The sequence below is a fragment of the Gymnogyps californianus genome, chromosome 11 (genome assembly GCF_018139145.2).
Source record: "Gymnogyps californianus isolate 813 chromosome 11, ASM1813914v2, whole genome shotgun sequence".
In the NCBI taxonomy this organism is placed as follows: Eukaryota; Metazoa; Chordata; class Aves; order Accipitriformes; family Cathartidae; genus Gymnogyps; species Gymnogyps californianus.
The window spans coordinates 15083561-15106759 of NC_059481.1; the positions used below are offsets into that span (position 1 = coordinate 15083561).

The 23199-nt window shown below is 42.3% G+C and overlaps 1 protein-coding gene across 2 annotated transcripts in view; it reads right to left on the bottom strand.

Moving 5' to 3' along the window:
* Nucleotides 1-22633, bottom strand: part of ZFAND6 (zinc finger AN1-type containing 6) — a 38766-nt gene extending 16133 nt beyond the window's left edge. The window contains exon 1 of one of the 2 annotated variants that reach the window (XM_050903239.1): nt 22616-22633. The gene's annotated coding sequence lies outside the window, so the exon portion shown is untranslated. Of the gene's footprint in view, nt 1-19554; nt 19641-22615 lie in introns of those variants that run through there. The other variant, XM_050903240.1, reaches the window with a different exon arrangement.
* Between the last annotated feature and the right edge of the window lie 566 nt (nt 22634-23199).

Genomic DNA, 23199 nt, shown 5'->3' on the forward strand with positions numbered 1-23199 from the left:
GTGGGCTGTCACTGAACTTGCAGCCTTGGAAGCACTGTGAAAGGGATAAGCCTGCTCCCGCAGCCCCAGCTGCACATCCCCGCCTCTTCTTTGAGTGAGATCAGTTCATCCATCTGATGGAAAAAACAGGAATATTTATTCTGGTGGACTGGAGAGCTTGCTGATCTGACAGAAGATCAAGTCTAGAGAACTGACATACAGTGCAAAGGAAGTGACAAGGCTAAAAATAGGACTACCCTTTTTAGGGGCAGCTAGCCCTTGCTGAGCATCAACCCTACTGTAAAATATATCCCAAGCGCATACCCTATCTGTAATTTCAAAACTGGTCTCCTAGCTTAGCTTCAGTACAAAACTTGAAGAACCTTCATAGCTGAAGTGACAGCAAGGTCTTGGGATCAACATGGCTACATGTATGTCCCACTTGGTTTGAGGTGTCACAAAACAAAACATGGAGCTTGTAAAGCTGCTGGAAATACCTCTGGGCTCTGCCTGTTCCCCCTGAGCTGTGCTTACACAACGTTCATAGGGTCATCCTGTTAACTCTGAATGCAGAACTGATTAATCTTAAAGAAAAAAACCACCAAACTCTTTACAATATTTGAGCGTGTTCCCTGCTTTGCTTTACAGTATAGTTGTATAACCAGTTGCATGAGCACTAATGAGAAGGAAGCATACTAGAGGGAAGGGCAAGAGCCTTAAACAATCCCCCTCAATGCAACCCCAGAACATCCACTTCATTGAAGATTACAAAATAAACAGCCTCTTTTTGTATTAGCTAAAAATCGCTAAGCTTAAGCCAAAATTACCTCTGATAAATTTTCTTCTCAAAAATAGTTACTGCCACTAGAAGCATGGTAGCACACAGCTCTGCAGGCTAAGTCCTTCTTTTCCTACAAATCTGGTGCTTAAAGTCTACCCATTCCTGTTACTCCTGTCATACACAACTTCATGCATCTATAAGGTCTGCTTACTACAGCTGCTACAGGTCCTACCATTCCCACCTCACCAGTGCACATCCTCAGAGAGTAAATTATTCTCTGTACCAAGCAAAAACCACAATAAATCATATAAAGGACATTCCCAATTATAAAACATACAGAGCTGAAGCTGTAGAAACACTAAAGCTGGGTAAGTCTTTTGGACATCAGGTTCTCTGGGAAGAGAGCTGCCTCTTCCAATACTCTGCAAAGCAAGTAACAAAATACTTGTGTATATCCCCTCCCCACAGGGCAGGCAGGACAATACTGGTCTTTTTTCTTCCCCTCCTTTTCCTTTTAATTAAAATGTTTATATGCTACTCGTTTCAAATAACTGATACCCTAGCTTTATAGGCTTCAAACGTTAATCAGTAAGATCAGAGAGAGCAGCATTTAGCAGGATTAAACACACAACGTTTAGGAATAATCTCTTGTCCCCCCCCCCAACAAGAAAAAAAAATCCTGCACAGAAGCTGCCCTTCTCTTCATCTGTCTTCCCCAAAGAAAAAGGTCTCTTGAATTCTAGTTATCCTCATACTTCAAGTTGTGGCAGGGAAAATGAGCAGATCCTCACATCCGCTACCCCAGCTGAAGTACAGTCTTGTGTTCTGCAAACACTCCTAAAACTCATGACTGGTATGGGAGGGATCCCTCCCAAGTGCTAACAGTGAAGCAGAAGAGACCACCCAAACAGCATTCTGCTTCAGCTGCAGTACCAAACCAGACACAGTTTGAACCATACTGATGCCAGCTTTGCTTTTTCTTTGAGAAGCATTTTCAAAGCATTTAGTGTAAGCTACTCTTCACTGTCAAAGACCAACGCACTGACAGATTTCAGCTGACACTCACCTCAGAGGATGAATCCAATTTTTAACAAGTGATTAAAATATTCCCTCCTCTATCATAATCACCTTTATAAGGAAGCAGTTCAGCACTGATTTAAGTAGCACCAGTACTAATGGTCGTTTTCCCTTTGTGCTAATGAAGCAAGGAAGAAACTGCAAAAATGGTAATTTGTGCTGTTTAAACATATAAAGCTTCATCCCAGGCACAAATAAAAGGAAGATATGAAGTTGTGTAGACAAAAATGTATTTCATTTTAGAGCATGTACTGGTATGGATATCCGATACCACCTGTATCACCATATGAAAAGGCATGTTGGTACAAAAACAATAAATAGGAAATGCATTCCTCTACAGGCTTATCAAAACAAATGGCAAATAAAAGCCTAAGAGCAGAGCTCTGTTGAATCTTGCTGCAGAAGTTACTAAAGCACTGGCTGTGTTGGAGGATACTGCTTCATAGCAGAATTTGCAGAGACACAGCTGCTCAGGTATCCTGCTGGAAGCAGGACACTACTCAGGGTACAAAGCACTAGACTCACAAATTAATAGGAAGTCACAGAATGGTCCTGTTTTCTTTTCACTCCGTTGCTCTCTCCCAAAAGGCCCGAATTTACATTCACTGAGCAGTCACTTGTAGCTGCTTTAAGGCATTACCATGTCCCAGGAACTTGCTTTGGAGCCAAGAAGAACTAGCAGATTTGAATAGGGGCCTCAGTCATTACAGTTCAGCCCAGCTTGCTGGTTGCAGTCAGACATGTCATTTCATCTACAGCTCACCCTGGCTAAAACACTACAGCTGGTTCAGATTTGCCAGCATAGCTACATGTGTAGTTACACTCTGACCCAGTTTCATCAGAATGCTTTGAGTTAAAGAAGTGAATGTGGTTAAGGACCAACTATGCAAGCAGATCTGTAAGGGCAGTGACCTCTTTGTTCCTGTAGCAGCAGAACACACAGCTGCTGCATTTTTCAAAACACAGGAGTTATCCAACTTCCTCAGCACCAAGAGAATCCATGCATTTTAAAGCTTTCAATTCATTCCAGTAGGCCTCCAGTTTTCTTCCTGCTCACAACTAAATACAGTTTTAAGTTGCAATTTGAACTACTGAATTAGAATTTATATAATGATTTAATATCGAAAACAAAACATTCAAACTAGTGACCAAAGACTTACATAAGATGTTCTCTCAACTCACTTGACAAGTCATCCAATATCTACTTATGTTCCAATCTATTCCTGTTGAATAGCTTTTTATTTTTGTTTCATGCATAGACTTATTTTAGGCTAAAATCAAGCACTTATATTAGACACTCCTAGCAGAAACTTTACAAAAAGATGGAAAGAGTTACAGAAGTCTTTTCTTCACTTCTAATTCTAAGTAGTCAGCAAGTTTAAATCCTTCAGTACAAGAATATAAATAAAATTTGGACCCTCAAAGCTACATTCCCTGTACAGTGTAAACCCTGGATTTAAGATGGCAGAAAGACTGCGAAAGAATCACACTGGTGGAAAAAAGGGCCACACAGAGAGAGAAAATGCAATCTCAGAAGTGGCAGATGGACAGAAAAGAGAATTCAGGTCTTAGGAAAGAAACATTAGCAACTTTCATAACTAATCTGAGCCAGAATATCATACTACCAATGTTACATCATTATACAACCAAGGAACACTTGGTATAGACAAAGCCTCTAGTGTTAAAGCGTGTATATTGCTAACTACAGCTGTCTGCTCTTGTACTCAAGGTTACACAAGGAACAAGAGAACATTTCACTACAACCTCTTCACTCTTACTAGGCAAGAACAAAGATGCACAGATTCTATACTGGTATCAAGAAGATCACTGATAATAAGGATTCAGCTTTCTATGCTCATCTGCATACACTATTTATAGATGTTACTTTGAAACTGTAATTACTACTTGTGGCCACGCTCAACCTTTGTAAAGTACGGATTACTAGAACCAAAAGATTAACTGCTGTAAAACAGGGTACCTCAGAAACTCTCATTCACCTCATGCAAATGCATCAAATTACCTGCAGTGACCACTTCAAGTCTACAAATAAAAACCAGAAGTACAAGCAAGTTTTTCTTTTTTAATTTCCAAACTTCTTAGTATAGTCACCATACCAAATAAAGGGGCAATTCCATGAAGTTCACTACTCTACTGAAGATTAATCCTAAAAAAAAATAACGAGCGATGTAACAGGTACATTTTGACTAGTAGGAGGAATCACATTTTGTTTACGTGGGATTTCAGAGGCAGAGTACAGACAAAAGGAGTTTTTCATGAAAGTGTTGGAATTCCAGAAAGCTGCCACACAGAGCTACTGGCTTTCACTACATGATGGTGGGGGTTTTGCAGCAATTACCACTGCTTTACGCTGGAGCATCTGGTAACTGCTGTGGCACCTAAAAGACTTAACGCAGCACTCTGTATAAAGCCTTCAAGAATGTTCCTCCTATTTATCATGTATTTCAATTTGAGCCTAAAGCAGCAAAATACAACTCAAGATGCCAAGGATTATCGTTGTTAGTACATTTAAGCATGTACATTTGGACTTCTTAGTTGTTCAAGACTAACGCTGCAACACCACTAGAATTAGGCCCTTGCATATGACAGTATCCAAACTTTGTGAAATTCAAAGAAACATCATTTTTTCTCTGACTTAGAAAACTTAATAGCACAATACATTTGTAGGCAACCCCAGTTAATCCAGGAAACTCCAGCCCAAAGAAGTATGGAGATGCTTTCAGAAAGAGCACCACCAGCATGTTCTAAGTTTCTGTCTCTTCAGTGATGACTATCAGAAAATCTAAGCTGACAAAGCTGCCTTTTTGGAGAGGTCAACCTGAATGCCAGTGAAAAAAACAAAACAAAACCCACACACCACAGAAGTCACTTCTTGGGTTCAAGGGAAAAAAGCAAATAACCCTTGGAGCTGGACACACTTGTTTACAGCAAGACACAACAGGGACCTTCAATAAAGATAACTAGTTAAACATTAAAAGCACTGACAGCAACACAGTAACTATAGTTGTTCTGTACAAAGCAAAGACAATTTCTGAGTCAATTATAGACCAAGAAAAGTGAACATGAGAAAAGAGCACGTCACATGTTTCGGGAAGCTGTTTTTGCACTGGTATCTCTGGGAGAGTCATGGTGAGAGAAGTCCAAGAGGCATATCTGAGGAATGCAGAGAGGACAGTGGCCAGCCGCCCCACTGGTCATGCTGTCCTACCCAAAGCACCGTATGTCCATACACAAGCCAGAGGAGAGACCAAAGCATTTTTCTCCCAAAATGAGAGGATGTACTTACCCAGTTTAGCCTACCCAGATCACCCAAGACTTAAGGCAGACAGGCTCAGCAGGTCCATTTTTGGAAGATGCTGTCTCTATGACAAGACTGCCACAGAAACCTTACATGAAGTTACACTTGCGATAGAACATGCGACTACTAATAAAAGAGCATACTTTTAGGTAGTGCTTGCTCTGGCGTCTCTGCTCAAGGAGTAAAAAAATCAGGAGTTACACCCATTAGAAAAATCAAACCATCTCAGTAATTACTTGTCAGCAGTCTGCTACATCAACTCACACAAACCACAGTTTCCATCATGTGTAGCTGAACCAGTGTCGAGCTGCACTAGTTGCAGATACTGCTTGAGGAGCCCTTTTCTTTCCTCTAGAGTTTGTGCTATCTCATAGCTGTACTTTGGCATTAAGGTGCCTAAGTTAAAGACTGCAGTAATCCTCAAGTTGCTCTCCATATTTCTACACAGCCCTATAAATTTAGAGTTTACTTGAAATCTGTCAGATTACAGAAATGCCTTCTTTTAAAATGCTCTATAAAAGATAAGAAAGCTACTCTGAAACAGACAAGACAAAGCTACATTCTGCTTTCTTTGGCATCATATATTAAGTTGGCCATTTCGGAAATTAGAGGTCATGTAAAATTAGAATCAGGAGATTCTAAAATCCTCTATATTCCCTTAAGATACCAGATCAAAGTTTAAGGGATGCAGAAGGAGGGCAACTCCATAAACTATCTTTGATGCTACATTTTAAAACAGGTTTGGTTTTACAAACTGATGAAAAATAATCTGTAAGAAGGATTCAAACACTTACAAGATTACTCACATAATTACCGAAAGAATAGATATAGATTCAGTAATCGCTTCTTTTGAGCTTCAGTGAATAAGTAATCTTCTCTCAATACAGCATAAGTTTCACTTATTTTAAGCATATCAAACCCAGAAGAGATAAAAGCCGCTTTAACACGAGCTCCCAAAATAGACAGCTTCTTGTTAACAAAACACCTGTTGCTGAGAACTGACAGTAAGCACAAAACACATTATAATTTGTTTTTGTAAACAGCACTATGTAGAATTTTAATTAGCTTATAATGCTACAGTTCTACATGGGCCTAATGCTAAGGGAGGTCCTGCTCTAATATCAGGGTTCCTAGCTGTTAATAAATAAAACAGTCATCATTTCTGGCTAGGGCATCTTGAATTCAACTTCACTTCCAAGAACATTGTGATTATCATGCATGATGTGTTGCTCTATTTAGAATTATGCACTATGTCTAATTTAAGTGTTCAAAATTATACAATACTCTTACTGTGGTTTGATGGGGAACTCAACCTAAAGCTGAAGCCTGACCAAACAAAGAGGGTATTTAAGGACAAGTTTTCGGCAGAAGAGGTCTAAGTATGATGTTCCCTGTGGCAAAGCTGCATTCCTCATCTTTTGCAATGCACTTAAATTTAGCCAAGGGACTCAAAGGTGCTACTTTGTTCTAACCCTAATGCTCTTCTAGGGGGTTTTGTTGTTGGGGTTTTTTTTTTCCTTAATTATTATTTCAATCACTGAGGAAGCCAGGTTACACGATCCCAAACAAATTACTGGATGTCTAAATATTAAACCTATCACCCTGCACAAAGCACAGGAAAATACTATACAGTGGACCAGCAGCCACCATGCTGGGCAACTGATATTTATCCATCACTTTAATATACTGTCAAGTTTCACTGAAGATATGAATATACCAGCTGGTAACACTATGAAGTTTTGCATCTTTCCTTAGTTTCCTCTCAACTGTCACCTTACACTGCCTGAAACATTGCAACGTGTAAACATCCAAGTGCAACCAATATACACGCATCCAATATATATTTATATGCAACCAATGCAATGGTTTCATGATACAGGTAATTTGCGGCTTTAGAGACTTCTGCTACAGTGTTGCTGGGCCAGGAACTGATCTACCTTGAAGACTTCATTCTTCAAAAGCTTGGATTGGTTCTTGTATCTGGTTTATGGTGCAGCTCTACAGCTCTGTGCCGGAAGAGTCAAGGTTAACAGTGCGCTGCAGGTGGAAGGTGAAACTACCTAGTTAGTATCAGAACTGAACTCTAAGGCATAGCCTCACACATAGTATAAGCCAAGGAAAAATGCACGCATCACCAAGAGGTCAGAGTGAAAATTAAGTAAGAGTTGACTTGTGTCAGCCTTAACTATCCAAGATAGTATCAGATTAATAGATAAGGAGCTGTCCTGCTTTCAGCTGGGATAGTTAATTTTCTTCCTAGTAGCTAGAGGGGCACAAGAAGATGGGAGGGGACACATCCAGGACAGCTGACCCAAACTGGCCAAAGGAATATTCCACATCATAAGATGTCATGTCCAGTATATAAACTGGGGGGAGATGGCCGGGAGGGGCGGATCGCTGCTCGGGGACTGGCTGAGCATCGGTCAGCAGGTGGTGAGCTACTGCATTGTGCACCACTTGTCTTTCTTGGGTTCTATTTCACTCCCTTTTTGTTATCTTCCTTTTCATTACAATTATTATTATATTTTATTTTTTATTTCAATTATTAAACTGTTCCTATCTCTAGTTTTACTTGGTTTTGATTCTCCTCCCCATCCCACTGGTGGTTGGAGGGAAGGAAGGAATGAGCAAGTGGCTGCGTGGTGCTTAGTTGCTGGTTGGGGTTAAACCACGACAGGGTCTAAGGAACGATCAGAAGTTCGCAGTGTAGGACACTCCTTTCTCAAGGTTTCCAAAACTACATCACTTGCTCAGATGGAGAGGTTATTACACTGTTTAGGAAAAGCTTAAGAACTATTGAAACTTGATTGAGGACAACTGGCATTTTTTCCCACTGCCATCATGGAAGAGAAAATAAGAGGGTTTTTTATACTTCTTTCCTAAGCCCATACAGAACAGACTGCACATATTTCAGTTTCCCAACTGACGAGAAAGCCAGAGCTGACAAGCTTTCGAGTAAAAGTCTGCATTGCAAACATTGTGCTTTAATCACCAGGGCATCCTTTTTACCTACTAATACTCCAGGTACAACTCTGTAAACTGCCTTTCTGATAACCAAGTTTGCTATTCATTCTTTTTTCAGACAAGATTCAGCTATGTGAGCATGCATTTCTAGTACAATGTCTCCCCCACTTACTGTCCACAACACTTAGATCAGCAAGTTAAGAGCACAATAGCCTAAAAATAGCATGGCTGGATGCCACTGTCTCCCCATTTATTACGATGGTACCTTTGTACAGAGTTCTTTCTACAATTCTACATAGAAAAATACAGCCATAAATGGCTTAAAGGGAGGGACTTGTATCCAAAAGGGCCAAGCTGTTAAGTAGCGCCATGGGATTCCCCCTTTTTCCTCAAGCCACATAAACAGAAATTTGCATTTTTAGAAGCATTTTGAACAATAACTCTTTAAGTACATCTGACTTCTCTTTATCCTCCTGCCATAGTGATTGTATTCTGCCAGAGAACAGATCGACACATGACAGAGTAACAGCACTTTGTAGAGAAAGGAAAATTCATGATAAAGGAGTAGACAAAGATAGAAAATGCAAGCCAGATCTCTCTTCAATTATTTTGCTTGGCATATTAAAGCCTGTATCACACTCTAGAATGGATGAAGAGGGAACAAAATCTGCTCACAAGATATTGAACCTCAACTGTCAGCAAGGTGTGGCTTTCTGTCACGATACTCATTCCCTTCCATTCACAAACACCGGCCAACACGGCTTCTATCAGGAAACAATGGAAAAAGAGCACAATATATTCCCTTTTATTATGGTAAAGGTCAGAAACAAGAGGGAGATCAGCAAGACCAATGCCCTTCAGCTTGGCCTAAAGATGCATTCACAGGCACCACAGCTTCAGCTGCTGCATTACACTGGGCTAATTCCACAAATACCACGTCCTTGCTACGGCTTGAAAAACAAAAGTCCAATGCCCTAACACTGTCTCCCAGAAATCTCTTCTGTCTCACATTCCTTTTGTGAAGACAAAAAACCCCACACTACTGTTGAAGAATATTTGTTTCCCTTACATTAAAAATTACTAATTTTAATCCATAACCCTGAGTTTCAAGAGACGACTCTCCCATTTTAACAACTTGATGCTGCCTAAGTAAACTCAGCAACACTGAAAAACACATTTTACACTGTATATGCCACCCTGTGTAAGTTGACCAGATAGAGCTATCAGGCCATACAAAGAAGTTTCAATTAATTCTTCATTTCAGGCCTTGACAGTCTGAGAAATTAAGGTGTCAGAGCTGCAGCAAGGACAGAGGCATTCCTCAACAGAGCACACTGATATTTCAAGCATTCTGATTGTGCAGTGGGGGATCTGAAGTAGAAGATAAAAGGATAAGTAGGTAGCAACTAATCAGGGATTTATTTATATACAGAATGACTAGGTGTAAACTTAAGACCGTGGGTCACAGTCACATTATGACTTTGCAGAATAACAAGCTAATTCTTGCAGTAAGAGAGACCACAAGTAACAGTGAAAAGTTTCACAGATACCAAGTTAGAGAAAAGCAAATGCAGGAAGGCAACACAATCAACTAAGTGACTAGAGTGTGAAATTAGATTTTTTGTTGTTGTTTTCCAAAAAATTTTTTAAAGCCAGTCAATTACTCCACTGCTATGCATAGGAGTTTTAAATCGCAATCAAAGCACTAAGTCAAGTTTGACTAGACTTATTAGGAAGGCAAAAAATTCATGCATGGCTGCCAGGCCAGTCCACAACAAATCAAATACTCCTTGATCTCAGCACTAGTCTCAGCCCCTGCACAGTTTGTCACACTCAGCTGACAATTTGTTTGTTATGTAATTAATAATACACTTACCTTGACCTATTGTTACTAATGCTGCCTTCCTCCTCTCCCAGGATACTTTAAACAAACCCCATGAAAATACTCTGATATTCAAAACAATCCTATTGAGCAATTCTAAAGTCTCTTCCCTAAAAAATGTTCCAGGTAAGTCCTTCCATATACCACAATTATTTTTTTTTTTTCTTTTTTGCAAGTTAGCAATCAAATGTTTTTGATATCATAAAACACTAAAATTATTACTTTTCTAGTTACTTTTCACCAGGACAACAACATTTGTTTGATAACTAATTCTAACACCTAATCTACAAAATCACTTTATTCAAGGACTTAACACCAATATCCAACAGTATGTCATACTGGCATGATACTTGGATAGCATAATCCCAACATAAGAAGTCTGGTGAAGTTCACTTAGAAAACTCTCCTGTACCAGCAAAAAAGCTACCTTGTAAGCTTCTTACCTGATTCTGAAGGAGCTAGGCAGGAAGAACAATCTCCAAACATTTCAGTTTAACATTCAAAACACAGCCACTTCTTTTGCCCCTACCTCGATAATGGTGCAGATTCCAATGCAAGGTCTTTCTGTTGCACAGAAAACATTCTGCTACATGATAACATTACACTGCATCAAGGCCTTGATTCTATATGATTTTAGAAAAACATCTGAAATTCATACAAGGGGTAGTAGCTAAACAATTTAATCCTTCTTTGCAGTCTTGTATCTCCCCTGCCACCTCATCCTCAAAAACAGCATGACCAACAACTCATTAAATGTTTTCTTCTGACAATCTAACTCAAAGATAGCCTTTTGTATAAAAAGGCATGAATGTCCAATTTAGGTACAGAAATTCTACATTGTTGCCTGCAGAATCGGTGGTTCTCTCTTGCCTCTCACCTCCAAATATAATTTAAAACCTTAACTGGAAAATATCTGCCTTCCCCATGCAATATTCTGCTTTCATCAGCCCAATTATATTCAATGGCACACACACAAAAACTGTCTAGCCTCCTGCCTTGTTCAAGCTAATGGTGAAAACTTCAGTCCTTGTTTAAAAAAAACCACACACATCCAATGCAAAACGTTTAAACAAGCTGAAAGCACCTCACTTCCGTCCTCAAAAATACTGCTATTAAGCTCACACGCCTTGATTATTAAGTTTATATTTGTTTCCCTAATCCTTCACACAGATAAAAATGCATTAGCATCATGAATCACAGGACGCACCAGTGCAGTGTTGTCTTAAACCCTGGGCTAGTTAAACTGTTCAGGTGGTTGCCGGGGCCTGCCAAGTCAGCCACACTGTTTATAGTTTAGTTCTCCAGATACAGGATTATTACATTTCAGACTGACAAATACCGTATCCTGAAGGTTAGAGTCCTGTGATACAAATATATCCTGACAGGGCAGAATAGCTGAGCAGGGGTGGTCTTCAGCATGGAGACAGTTTCAGCTTCTGGAAGACTGCTGAACCGTTAAGTTAAAGGAAGAGCTGTGTGTTTAATAAAACTGCTGCTTAAAAAGGAGCTATTTTTAGGAAATACTCAAACACTAGTGTTCATTTGTCTAAGTAATACTCAAAAGATTGTCTTAAGTTGATCTAAATGGAGCAGAAGATGGATCAAGTTAGGATTTAACTCAGTTTATCTCTTGATGCATAATTTAATAGCCAAAAAAAGTTAACTTTTCAAATGAGAAAGTCTCAGTTTCTGTAAACAACTGGAGAATGAGCAAGCAAACACAACTTGATTGAGGAGAAACGATTTTTGCACTATCAAAGCTTTGGTTTTGCTAATCTCTATTTAGCTCAAAAGCCCTATAAACACGGTTGGAAGAAGGGATCTGTTAAAAATATATCACCCCACCCCTTCAATTAAGGGCTGAGAAGCTTATGACACATCTGAGACATCCAACAAGAACAGGGAAGAAGGACTTAATGTTCCTGATATTTCTAAAGGTAAAAAAAAATAAGCAGGTTTAAAAGTCCCAAACGTTTCATGCCTCTGTTAAATGGATTTTAAAGCAAGAACAGATCCAAGCTATTTTTATTCCTTTGTAGGTCATGTGTAATTAACTGCTTATTTTCACAAAACCTCATTACAGTGTAAACATCACTGGCCAGATCATCTGCCCCACCCAGACTGAGCTCCACACCACAGGAGGCCAACTATCTCCGTGAGGAGTCCTTGTATCTGCATGAGAGGACTGTCCCTCCAGTACCAATCTTCACCGCAACAGCACGGCTGTAATGATCAACAGCTCCTGAGCTCACCCCTTCACCACGTCTTTCCTAGAAACTGCAAACAAACTAGTTAACAGGCCTAACCCCACGTCTAAAAATATGGGCAGATGTCCCTTTTTGGATATAGCTGAAACTCTCTTAAGATGACATTATTCCTCTCCCTTGGCACACAGCAATTAGCAGAAATGATCACTAAACCACTTGGGAAGTAGGGGGAGGAAGAAGAGGGGAAAGAGCCAGTTGGGTTGGCTCGAGCCACTAATTTAAAACAATTTAAGCTAGCCTAGTTGACTTTGCCTCCAGAGCTCACACGACCCACTCTGCTGGTAGAGTGGTAGGAGGCCCCTGTGCGTAGCAGAGGGCACTCAACAAGCAGGGATCTGAGGCCCACATCACTGTTTGCAGGATGGATGTCTACCTTCCGCAAGGCTCCAGGCATGTTTTACAGAGATCATCCCATGGGAGGCGTGCAGCCTTCTGCAAGTAGTATTAAACAGAGCCAGAGTACAGGGTTACCATCCCAGCACATGGTGGGCCACCCACTTCATGACACTGGGAAGTGCCACCAGCAGTCAGTGGACCATAGAGCACAGATCCCCTTTGCCTCATAAACAAGGGAGATAAAATTTGGTCCTGCATTTTGTCCACAGGTTTACAATCACTTTTAAGAATCTTATTCACATCAGAGATGTATATTCCATTCTGGCACAAGAAGCAGACACATAAATCCCACAGCACACAACACATTCACAGTGTTTAAGATCTGCAGATGGAGCATGTGCAGGAGAAGGTTTTATGAACAAGAAGTGCTGGAACAACCAATCGTCATGCGGGGACAACACGGGTCCTGCCAGCAACGGCTTTGAATGCAGGCAAGAAACATTTGCTGTAGCCTGAATACAGAAGTTGTACAGCTGTGCCAGCAAAGTGGTATGTTTATCCTTTAGGGCAGATTTGCTTTCTACAAACAGCCTGCATTAGAATTGTATACATGTGGTGAGAGAGTTGAGCATTTCACTTCTGTGTTGAATAAATCAGGGAAATTGGTCCCAGATAATACATCTTTCCAAACTAAGTTGGGGGGCAGAGGGGACCCGAGAAGAATGGCTACTCAGTCATCAAGCAATATGAACCAAGTTGCCTCGTATTCAGCTTTCTTCCTGTTCTAAGCAAAACCACCCAGCCTTTTGGCTAAACGTAGTATTTAATAGCACACAAATACTTAAGTTTGCTTCCTTTTGTTTAAGCAAGTCTAATACACATACTTACAAGTTTATAGAAATTACAGCAAACTATACTATTCATCTTGCCCTCACCTCAGACATCTCATCTAGCCACTCAGTCTAGGCCTAGCATCACTTGTAAGTTAAGAAATTAATCAAAATCCAGGTAAACACTTACATATCCTGGTCTTAAATATCTCTCCTTATACATGAGATCTGGCCCACCTCTCAGCTGAAAGACCATATATAGTCACTGCTCATTCTAAAGTAGTATTTTCATGGTTTAAATACAATCCAGAACATTAAAAAATGCTATAAACAGATAAAAACAGATAGCAAGAGTGAATTAGTAATTCAGACCTATAAGCCACTGGAGCATGGCAAGATGCCAGCGTGTCAAGACACTCTGACATATATAAAGTAATCCATACCCAGCATTTTGGGAGAAAACAAAATGGCTCAATGTAAAATGAAAGAATGAGGTATACTTTAATAATTACACTTGTTTACATTCAGTAAAGGTCTAAGCAATTGCTTTCCACTGTCATTTGGAAGACTGTTGCCCAATTTTCACATCTATTCTTCTACCATCTTGACTAATCATACAAAACCCAACAAACTCAGACTCAACAAGTATTAGGGCCATGAGTATTACTTTCCAATTCCCAGGAGCAGCTGTGTATAGACACAAGTGTTTTTATATAAAAAAACCACAAGAAATATTTAGGGAAGTAAGAAAATATATTCACCATTCTGAAAGCATTGTTCTGTATGTGGCCTCATCTAACACACTTGCCAAAGATACAGAAAGGATGACAATTAAAAGAAAGTCTTCATTCTCATTAGAAACCCCCTGCTTCCTGGCTCACCACTTCCTGCTCTCCTCCCTCTCACCCTATCCCATGCCACCCATGGCAAACCGTACTTTTCCTGTTCCTGAAGACCTTTCAGATGCAGAAACTGTCACTAAAAATACCATGTATGATAAACCTGGTACAGAAACTGAAAATAATCTTCCCTCAAAGAAAACACCTGCTATCATCAGGCAATACAGGATTCAAAAGAGATTCTGACCAATCCTTACGAAAAAAATCTCCCCACACCCCCCTTTTTTTTTTTGGCTGGAAGGGTAGTAGCTGCAACACAGGGCAATAACACTTAATTCTCCTGCCTCTGTTTGTAATCAGAGCTCTGACAAACCCAAATACTCTGCAAAACTGATTAAAAAAGAAGAGAAAAAATGCAATGTTTTACATAATTTTTACATATCTTTGTTCTAAATGCTAAAGACCTGTGAGACATTCATCTCATCAAGAACAAATATACAGACACCAGCACAGCAGTCTTCAGTGATACAACAAAAGACAATTTAAGACAAATGACTTAGAGCAAATGCTATCACTGAATAATCCCATAGCAGCTGTCATAATTAGTTAGCTCAAATCTCATCAGAATCAGGGAAGTTAGAGTTAAAATCGAGCTCTCTTCCTGTAACATTGTGTAACTCCAAAACAGCAGCATTATCCTCACTATTTTAGAATTAACATTTCTCCATAAGATAAGGTGGAACGACTCGATCCTTCTACGCCAAGAAATCCTGTGCAAGCCAACAGATGACAAAAGAAACTCGGTCAAGTTTGAGCCTCTCAACACCTTATTTCCTGTCTAAAGAGCCCTTTTGTTCTGCTTCCCTGCATAAATGTTAATATTCTGCCATCATTAGAAAACGAAACAATGAAAAAAGCCCCACGCACATGAACTTCACTGCCCCAGAGGGCGAAATAACGCCACACGACGCGATTAGAACCGGAAAATTCCTACCAACAAAATCTCCACAATTTTCTGTTTGCTTCACCCCAGATTAACTTCACTTGAAGCTGTACTTCGGCGCAACCTAGCCTGGACGCGGAGCCCCGCCTCCCCGGTCCCTATTGGTCGAGGCGAGGGAGCCCCGCCCCGCCAGCCAGGCCCCGCTCCCCGATTGGCGGAGCGGCGTATCCATTATTTAAAGAACTTTTCCTTGCTAGCAGGTTAGGCTGGGCAGGTTAGAACACCCTGGGCAAGCTGGTTCTTAAAGGGACAGGACCCCGCTCCCGGCTGTGACAAACTACCACCTTCGGCGCCGCGCCGCCCCGAGCGAGCTCCAGCGAGCGCCCCGGCCAGCGGCTGCGGGCGGCCAGCCCCCCGGCGGCCCCTCTGCGCCGCCCGCCGAGCCTCCTGGCAGCACCGGTCCCTGTGGGGCACCTACCCCTGCCCCGCACGCTGCTCTCAAGCCGGATGGGTTGAGGGTGGAGAAGAGGAGAGCATCCGAGCGGGCTGGAAACACTTCTCCCGCTGCAGTTACACAACTGCCGCTTGCTCTACTTATAGGATAAAATTAGATGTGGGTTTTGAGCCCATCCACTCTTCAAGAGTGACTGGAGTTACCCTGGGAAGCCGGGCACACCATATAAATTAGTAACCCCGGCTAAAAATACGTTGGGTTGCCACTTCCAAAGACTCTTCTACCAATTTGAAGCATGAGTCAGCAGAAGAGGAGCTCCGCAGGAAGTGACTGTCTCCATCTCACAAGGTACCATGGCTCCTGCCAGAAACTTTTCGTGCTTATTCAGGCTTCACTTGACTGAACAAATTTGCAAGATACTGTTCACATTCTGACAATCAACAGCGTTTCTCACAGCACAGCTTCCTCTTAACACTAAACAAAAACCTGTCGTTTAGATTAAAAGTGTTTCTTTTTCCTAAGTGTAAACACTGATGTGGTTCCCCACCCATCTATCAAGTGAAAAGCCAGGAACATGCAAGAAGAGTAAAAACAAAACAAGGCTTAATAAATATTTCACAAGTGCAGATGTGACACCTCGTTTGAGGAAAAACCTTGCCCCATTCCGAACAAGCAACAGGGGGAAGAGCCAGAACGCAGTCAGCGTTCCCTCCTGCACCCACAGAGTATCATCATAGTTACACAAGACTTATCTGGTTAGCAAGGTTGCCTTATATAAAACATTTTCATGTGTTAAGTGTAAAATATCTAAAAATGTTAAGCTAGAGGAAGATATAGCACTTGTCAGCGTAAGCACATTTGGGTTGGTTTTGTACTGTGCAGAGGCAGAGAGGAAAAACTCCTTGTTTCTGGTTCTTACCACCTTTCCCCTAGCCAGCACTGGAGCAGCCTGCCTTCCCTTACTTCACCGACCGCCTATACTGCAAAACGGGTATCTGTTTTAACTTTCCTAATGCAGATTAATCAAGTCCAAGACAGTTGAGCATACTGCTTTACTGCAAATACCACCCAACATCAGGAAAATATTTACAGCTAAGTACTCCCTTGAGCTGTGATACATACACCAAAAGAGCATAAAAACACCTTCAGGAAGGACATTGAATTCCTCTAAACCAGTCAAATAGCACATTTTGTGTTACCTTCTATTTTAGAGCAATCTATCACACCACAAATCCAAACAGGACTGAAAAGCAGCAATTCGTACAGTTGTAAGTTAATAAGTATGAAACACTATAAGAACAGAATTAACAAGATTTACATAACTTCCCCTACAGAACCTAAAATATAAGCTGAAAGAACCAGACCTTAACTCTTGCACCTGAATTCAGTGCCCTGCAAGAGTCAGTACTGCTGGAAGTTAATCAGGTCCCCTGAGGATAACTGTGAGGCCATACTTACATGACACTTTTTTGACCAAACATTATCTAAGCAATCAAAACCAAGAACATAGTTCATGCAAATAAAACATACCAGTAAAGCGTCCTCTAAGTATCTCAGTAACCAATCTTGGAAAGCTTCAGTTTAGAGCACATTAACTTTAGGCCCATAAAAGCAACAGCAGAAGTCACAAATCTTACCAACCAAGCTGCCCAGTGCTAGAAGACGACATGACAACCCTAAAGTCAGTGTTATTGTTTGGGTACTTTCCAAAGGGGAGAAAAAACCAAACACATTACCCCAAAACTCTCCAGCTCTATATGCTACCACAGAAGTCTAGCCACCTCGCAACTGCAACAGTGATGAAAAATAATTTTTATCATCAAACATCCCACACTTCAGCTCATGCTTCTGTTCCACAGGCAACTAGCAGCTCCTTATCACTACAAGGGACAAGTTTCATCCCTTTCTCTCCCCACCTTTCCCCTCCCAGTCATGCAGTTTGGCCGACTCCCTCAGCCCAGCTCTGGTGCTCATCAGACTCTTCCATCTGCCTCCGAGTCACTGATCTGGCAGAAGTTTGGCCAGCTTCCGATAAGCAAGAGCATGGCTTATCCAGAGCATAAGGGGAATGGCAAAGCAAATTCTCCTCCATTCAGCACTGACCTCCTAGATTTGCTTACCTCATCTCAAGTAAAAGCCAAAAAAAAACAAACCCAAACAAACTCCACACAACATGAAACTATAATACTAAGAATGTCCCAAGAGTAATTTGCTATTCTCGCAGAAGTAAAGATCCCAAAAACAAAATCTGTCAAGCGGGGTATCCAAACTAGGTTCAGAGTTGACCCTACCTCACTGGAGTAGAAATCATGGGTAAACACATCTGTACCTAGATGTTGGGAATCCGGACATAAAAAAATTGCTATTCAAGTTATTATCCCATGCTGACGGAGACCTAGTGAAACTAGACATTAAGAAGCCCAATTTATAAGCTCAGTTTCTGCATATAAGCCACCTATTTTCCCTGTAAACACACAAACATTTGGAGAAAATGCAGAGGCACCATTTTAAGGTCCCGGCTGAAGTTATACCCTTGCTACTCTTAGAATATCTGTAGCAATGCAGAAAAAACGAAAATAGCAGATTGCAGCTGCAAGTACATTAAGCAGGGAAGCTTTGACAGCAGTGTAAAAAAGATTTGAGTTTGCTGCCACCGAACTTTGCACTGAGGACAGTAACAAGAGAAAGCACCTGACTCTCATTTGACTATTGTAATCATGGAACAGCTAAAAGGCCATTTGTTCTGTAACCTCACACATACAGAAGACAGCGTTTGGAGGACTTGACAGCTCAAGAGATCAAGAACAGAGCCTTTCATCTTTAAGTCACCAGTGCAGAGACCAGAATAGTAGCGATCAAAAGCTACACGTGATGGCTGTTTGGGGATTAGATGAAGAGATGGTTACTCACTGTCCAGTTCCCAACAGATCAGTGTGAATCACAAGAGCTTTCTTCACAATTTTGCACCTGTTTTTCACAGTCTTGCATACCTTATACCTCCTGGATTCTGTACACGTTAATAAGTACCAAAGCAACTGAACTGCTGCGTACACATACTGAACTCGCATTGTAGAAAAGGACTTTACCCTCTGGTTGTCAATTATGTCAGCACTACAGCATGTGCTGCATTTTTTATTTATTATTTTTAAACAATTAGAGCTCTGACTTTTAGCTTTTTTATTATTAGAGACAGCTTTAAAAGTTATATTTAGCTTCCCATTCCTTTCACACCCTCAGATGCTGCAATCCTGTTTATAAACAATAGTTCTCATAAACTTCCTGTATAAAATATTTTTGGAAATATATCAATTTTAAAAGCACATTAGTATAGGAATTTCAGAACTTTGACATTTGAGAAATGATTTTGAGACATCAGTAATCATATTTTATCAAACCTAAACAACATAAACTTCATGAGGACCATGGCTATATAAGGACAGGGGGAAAAAAATTCCCTGTGTGATGAAAGAAACATTCCTTTTCATATTCTTATCCATTCTTCAATACATCAGTGTGCAGTCTCTAGGAAGTCAAGTAGCAATAGCTCCTTTCCAACCTGACTTTAGTTTCAAAAGTCTGCAAAAGTACCTGGAATTTCCAGGCTGGATAGGCAAGATGAAAACAAGTTCAGAGTGTATGTTGACTGAAGGTTCTGGAGCACAGGTTCATTGTCCTGCTACCAACACCACTACCAAAACCAATCTTCTACACAACCCCAGCAATACATAGTTCCATAGTTCTTAGTAGCATATTACTTCCTGAGAATGAAGTTGCTGATGAAAAGCCAAGATCCTAGAAACTTCAGCATCCTTAGGAGTAACTACGGAGGCCCTCGCATACAAAGAATTCAACTTGCTATTCCAGGAGTCTAGAGAGAACAACATACCAGACTGATGAGATTTCAGTAATCTTGAAGAACTTTGAGAGTTCTCTTGCTGCTTTCAATCCAAGATGTACTACTGCACTGCAATAATCAAATCTGGAAACAACAAAGAGGTGCATGTGGTAAATACTGAGTCTTCATCAGAGAGGACTACTTAGTTGTCTGGACAGTAGTACAGATGCACTAGACAGAAACACATTCCCCTGAAAGTTTTAGCAGCTATCTCAAACCACCCAAAGCTTAGCTACCCTGAGAACTTATTAAAGTTCATCCACATGTTAAATTCCAACTGCCTCCTACGTACGGAACAGGCCATTAAGACAATCACGGTGTGTGTCCCCCCGATTATCTCCTGGCCTATAAAGCTGCACATCCGTAACAGGTCTCAATCACTCTCAGAAGTTGCCATGTTGGTTTGGTTTTTTGGGTTTGGATTTGGGGTTTGGTTTTTTTTTGGGGGGGGGGGGGGGGGGGGAGATATGTTGGGGGTTAGGGTTTTTTTTGTTTTGGGGATTTTTTTGTTGTTGTTGTTTTTAAATCAGAACATGGAATTATATCTTGTACAGCTGCACCACCAAGGCCTCCAGTGATAGATAGCCACATCACTTGCTTCAGAGTCCTTGAGAAAGGATCTAGACATTTTAAAAGACTTTTCCTTGACATCAGATATCTCTTGGGTGAAAAAAAAAAATAAGTGTACTACAGTTTCCATTGAATTCAGCATGCTCCAAGTACATTTATATGTAATCTATAATACTCTTTGTAGCTTAAATCAAGTATCTTGAATGCAAGTCATAGCCCATTCAGTATTTAAAAAAAGCTGCATAGCTATTAGCTGCCAAGAAAATGGAGCCAGAAGTTTGTATACTTAAAATTCTCTCAGAAATCAGACTGATTAATATAGCTGTTACAAAAGGACACACTTTCACAGAAACAGGGATTACCTTTATCTGTAACCATAGCAACTTTTCAGTAGTTTGTGTTAATGCTACTCTCCTTCTGATAACTTGCCACTATCTCTTTCAAGCTATTTGTATAAGGTTCTGAATGTGCCATCTGAGACTATAAAGTAACAAGTTGAAATGTAAACTTACATTCTTAGATCACACTCTTAAAAGTACATTATGTAACATACAATGTTGTTCGGTTTTGCCATAAATTCATGATTAGTCGAGAAGTACATTTATTTTAATCTATTATTATTTTAACATGATTCATAGTTTTGTCAGACAAAAAATATTTTAAGAGGTATCCTATGAAATACATACAGGAGATACTTTCTTCAGTAGTGAAGAACTGCTCCTCTGTCTGGAAAGTAGTAAACCCAAGGAATTATGCCACTGATATGTCACAGACTTTGATATTCAGTATCATAAGGAACAAAAATCCTCCCAAAACACACTTATTTTGGCCTGAGGAAATATATGATGGATCAGAAGAGAGGCAGTCCCCTTGTTCTAGGTTAGGTGATAATTAATATAAAAAACAGCTGTAGGTACCTCAGCACTAGATAAACAAATCAGGCAGAATTCAAAGAGCAAAGCTATAAAAGTTAAAGGAGAGACAGGAAAGAGACTAAGGAAGGAATTGACATATTTGCTTCCTCAATTGTTGAGTTACCATCATCCACATTATTTCAGATTGACATCAGATGACATCAGACAAACAAAATCATTTGCTTGGAAGCAGGAGGAGGAAGAGAATAGTGTTTTCTTTATTTTTTTTTTCCCCCTAAAGTTCACAGGGCAGCTTACCAAGCTGCGCCCTTCTCTCTTCAGTGTACACAGACCGGCACAGTTAAGATGCAAGCATAGATCCTTAGAAGAATGAAAGAAACTCAGCACACTCTTTACTCCCCGTAACTCTTATGCAATGACATCTATTACAGGACAAGCCTGGACAAACATCCAGGGAATGGACTTCAGAACACAACGGTGCGCTTTAAGACAGTCCACTCGGGGAGAAGTGACTACCATTGGTTTTGCTGAATGCCTCCACATTACATCAGCACATTTGGTGGAAGCTTCTGTATTTCGTTGTTGTTGCCGTTGTTATTAGCAGTAAGATAATTAGTGCTTTTTATTTGTTAAGATTCCTCCATCCTAACATCCTGTGGAAACAAGAGTGGATGTGGCACCCCTTATCTATCACTCCAGGCTTTCTGCAGAGCCTAGAAGGAGGTAAGTTTGGTTAAATTTCACAGGGTTCCTCGGGGAACACAAGAACAACAAAAAGAACTTTTCGTACAATAAAACGCAGAAGGATAACAGACTGTGCAGGCTTAAACCCTTGGTTTAATTGGGAGGGTGCCACAACACAAACTGCATGTTGCTTCCTGAATACTCCTGTCCCCAAACCAGCCAAAACCGCTGCACTGAACTTATCCGAGGAGCAGATACGCACGCTAACTGCACTAGCCACCGACAGCCCCGGCCCGGGGGACAGGACCCCCACAGAGGCGACGGGGGAAGCCCTCCCACTTACAGGGCACCGCCGCTAGTTCACATCCAATCCCCCACAGCAGCTGGGAGACCCGCCGGCCGGGCAGGCCGACCACGCCGCACCGCCAGCTCTCCCCCCGGCCTCTCCCAGCCAAACTAAAATAACTCCGGGGCCGGGGAGGGAGAGAAGCGGCGGCGGGGGCCGGGCGCCCTCCCGGCGCAGGGCTGGCGGCGCGCCGCGGGCCGGCAGGCTGCCTCTCCCCTTCCACCCAAGGACACGAGTACAAACACCTCTGCCCTGGGATGGCTCCTGCGCACGCAGCGAGGAGCTGCCCGGCGGGGGGGTGGAGGGAGGAGGAAGGAACGACCAAAAAAGGGAGAAAAAGAGCCCCGGGGCCCGGAGCCCGGCCCGGCCCCGCCGCCCCCCCGCAGCCCCGGGCCTGCCGGGTGCGGGGGTCGGGGGGGGGTATGTGGGGGGGGAACCCTCCCCTCAGCCCCCCCCCCCCGCCGCTCCCCAGGGGCGAGCAGGCGGGCGCCGCCCCACCTGCCCCGCCACAGAAGAGGGGCCGCCGGCCCCCAGCCCACCCGTCCGCCGGTCCCCGGCCCAGCCGCGCTCCCCTCACCTGCCTCCGGGCCCGCCGCGTCCCGCCGCCGCCCGCCCGGCCCCGCTCGCTTCTCACCAAACTTTTTTTTTTCCCTTTCTCCGTGTTTCGTTGCCCTCAGAGTGACGCGGGCGGGCGCTGATTGGCGGAGCCGAGGAAGGGAGGCCGCGAGGAGGAGGAGGCGGTGCTACAGCCCGCGACTAATTATCACAAGGAGACGGCGGCGACGTGAACCACAGAATGCTATTTAAAGGGACAGCGGCCCGCCCTGTGTTTCCCCCCCCCCCCCCCCCCGCGAGTGACCTAAGGCGAGCGTAGGGGTGGGAGCGGGGCAGCAGCCGTGGGGGCGAGCGGGCACCTGCCGCCGGCAGCGGGCAGGTTGAGCAGGCGAGCGGGGGGCCCGGCCGGCGCTGGGGGGCTGCTCCCCTCAGGCTGGGGACCGGGGCCTGCGGCGGCCGTTGGGGGACATCCCGTGAGGAGATCGCCCCCTCACACCGCGGGGTCTCTGGGCACGTCGTCGTCCACCCTCCTCCCCCCACAAATAAATTCATTTTGCTGTAAAAATCCTGTGTGTAGCTGACTGCTGCCGCCCCCTCTGCCCAGGG